This window comes from Benincasa hispida, chromosome 9 (genome assembly GCF_009727055.1).
Source record: "Benincasa hispida cultivar B227 chromosome 9, ASM972705v1, whole genome shotgun sequence".
NCBI lineage: Eukaryota > Viridiplantae > Streptophyta > Magnoliopsida > Cucurbitales > Cucurbitaceae > Benincasa > Benincasa hispida.
In genome coordinates, this window is record NC_052357.1 from 70,401,904 (window position 1) to 70,405,241 (window position 3,338).

The following is a 3,338-nucleotide window of genomic DNA, read 5'->3' on the forward strand; positions in this document are numbered from 1 at the left end:
ACGATCAGGATGCATGAACGGTGTTATAATGCAAACCTTTCCAAATCCTCCCTGGGGTGATTGAATGGGAGAGTTGTAAGCCTTTGCAGGGCCCCTCCCATGACGATCAAGATGCACGAACGGTGCTACAAGGCGGACCTTTCCAGGATCCTCCTAAGGTGATCAAATGGGAGAGTTGTAAGCCCTTGCGGGGCCCTTCCCATGACGATTAGGATGCACGAACGGCGCTACAAGGCAGACCTTTCCGAGATCCTCCTAGGATGATCGAATGGGAGAGTTGTAAGCCTTTGCAGGGCCTCTCCCATGACGATCAGGATGCATGAACGGTGTTATAATGCAAACCTTTCCAAATCCTCCCTAGGGTGATTGAATGGAGAGTTGTAAGCCTTTGCAGAGCCCTTCCCATGACGATCAAGATGCACGAATGGTGCTACAAGGCAAACCTTTCCAGGATCCTCCCTGGGGTGATCGAATGGGAGAGTTATAAGCCTTTGCGGGGCCCCTCCCATGACGATCAGGATGCACAAATGATGCTACAAGGCAAACCTTTCCGAGATCCTCCCTAAGGTGATCAAATGGGAGAGTTGTAAGCTTTTGTGGGGCCCTTCTCATGACAATCAAGATGCACGAACGGCGTGACAATGCAGACCTTGTTAGAGTTAAGCAACACACAGCAGAAGTATCAAGGATCCATAAGCATTCTAATTCACTAATTTTGGCAAAAACTAAAGCATGTTGTTCATAAAAATGGGTTTTCAAAACATACCTTTGTAGAACTCTTTAAGAAAATCGTTGTTCAGCTGTTGTCTTCACTTGATGTCAACGTGAACCAACTCAAAGTCTTCCCTACTATGCTCTTGGAGCTTTAGGCAGAGTTGTGGGTCTCAAGAACAGCTTAAAGAAGTGTAGAAACAAGGGAAGTTCACAGCAACAAGTTGAAAAAGACAACTTCTTCTTCACCACGATTTTTCTCTCAAATTTCTGTATTCCTCTCCCTTCTCCAACAACTCCAAACTTCTTTATATATCAAGATGAACATGCATAGAGATGGAGTGCATGGCTTGCAACTTATGCTTGGAGAATCAAGGTAAAAAAGTTCATGGTTTGTGTGTGAACATAAAAGATGATGATAATGGAAAGACTTCTTTTTCCATTATGTGCCATGCAAAAACGATTTTTCCATTTTATTTTTAAAACACCAAATGACTTTTGAATCATTTTAATTTTAATTTTTTATTTTCTTAAATTAATTTAAAAAATATTTAATTTAATATCAAATATTAAATTAATTTTGCACAATAATCATCTTTATATATTTAAATCATATTTAAATATTTTTTTTTCTTGTTCCGTTTAATTTGAACGTTTCAAATTAATTTCTCAAGCTACCCTAAAGCATACCCATTTACGAGCAAGTAGGGGGACTTCGCAGACCTATAGATCATGGGCTCCCACGATCCGAGATTAATCGACTAAACTCATTAGACCGATCTAACCCTCATTCGTTAACTAATGGGTGATTCCACTAAAGCCCATAGCTGAACTCCCCTCACTATAGATATATTATGTCCACTCGATATAACCATGATTAGTAAGTTAACCCTTCACAGGTTGCTCGTAATAACGGCTAGGACGAATCTATGTTTTACCCCTGAAATTACCTCTTGTTCCTTAAGTTCCACTGATCCCCTAATGAACAATTGATTTTTTATCCAATCAACAAATTGAATCCCTCTCAAGCCAATGAGAGGGTGAGGCCTCTTATTCAAGACCCAGAATCAACACTTGAAGGGAACAACCTCTCTACTAACCCTAATCGGTTAGGAGTGAACCCTCTTGTACCCTATGTTCCCAGCTATTCATCCGGTCTTATCCCTAAAATGGTAAGCTTATTGAGCAGAGACAATTGGTCTACTCTCACCGTTTGCAGATCAAAGGATAATCCCGAACAAACAGGAGTTCATAGTTAGCTCAAGATTAAGGTTAAGTTACCTAGGTCGTCGCTTTGAAATTATCAGTCTTAAACAGTAAACAGAGTTATAAAGTAAGAGTGACATGGTCCGATCTTGCAAAAAACTCATTTGCGCAAGACACCCCTACTCCTCATATCTCAACATGCACGAATTAGGATCACTTTGTATGTAGCACTTTGCAACTCTTTGTAACAACTACAGAGTAGGCCGCATCCAATAGTGTCACCAGAATAAGGTACCCAACCTCATTCATATACAATAGATCATTTTGACTATTTACTCGGACCTGATCCACTTGTATGTCTCCACATAAAATTCAAGTACTCATATAATAGTCAAGGGACTTAGGTTTATTGGATTTCTAAAAAACAATATATTCAACAACAACTTTATTGAATTCTCAGAATAAGTTCTAATGTTTACAAGCCACGAGTTTTAGGATATAAAACCCCAACAGACCTTTTTAAATCCTCCTAAGTGATCAAATGGGAGAGTTGTAAGCCTTTGCAGGCCCCTCCCATGACGATCAGGATGCACGAACGGCAGTACAAGTAGACCTTTTCGGGATCATCCCTAGGGTGATCGAGTAAAGGGGAATTTAGTGATCCTAAGCAAAAATAATAAGAGGGCAAGTTAGGAAAATGATGGTTGCAACTAAAGCAAACAAAAAAAAGAAAAAAATAAAGAAAAAATAAAGAAATGAAAAAGAAAATATTTTTGTTTATGTTGTTTGCTTAAAAAAAAAGAAAAAAGGGAAAAAAAAAAAGAGAAAAACAGAGTTTGGCTGAAAAAGAAAAAATATATATATATACATATATTGTTTATAATAAAAAGAAAAGTTTTTTTAAAAAAAAAAATAGAAAAATAGAAAAAAAAACTTGAAAAAAAAAATAAATTAGTTTTGAAAAATAATATTTGAACAGTCAAGTTAGTTTTAAAAAAAATAATAAAAAATCATGTGAAGAAAAAGGAGAAAAAGAAGAAAATAAATGAAAAGAGAAGAAAGAAAATGAAAAAGAAAAGAAAAAAGGGAAAAAAAAAAGGGAAAGAAGAAAATAAATGAAAAGAGAAAAAAGAAAATGAAAAAGAAAAAAAAAAGAAGAAAGATGAGAGGAACTTAGTCCTATTTATAGGGATTCTACTGAATCCAGAATTCAATCAGATTTGAGTCCTAATTTATAGGAACTCCACTTTAGAATTCAATCAGAAAATCTTAGATTTGGTTAAATCTAGATTTTATTGATTAAATATAGATTTTATTGTTAAATCAAGATTTTATTGGTTAAAAAAAATTAACCATTTCAATCTTATCTTTGATTTTTTTCCTCCATCCCTCATTTTCTAAAATTTTTGGCCATGTACCAA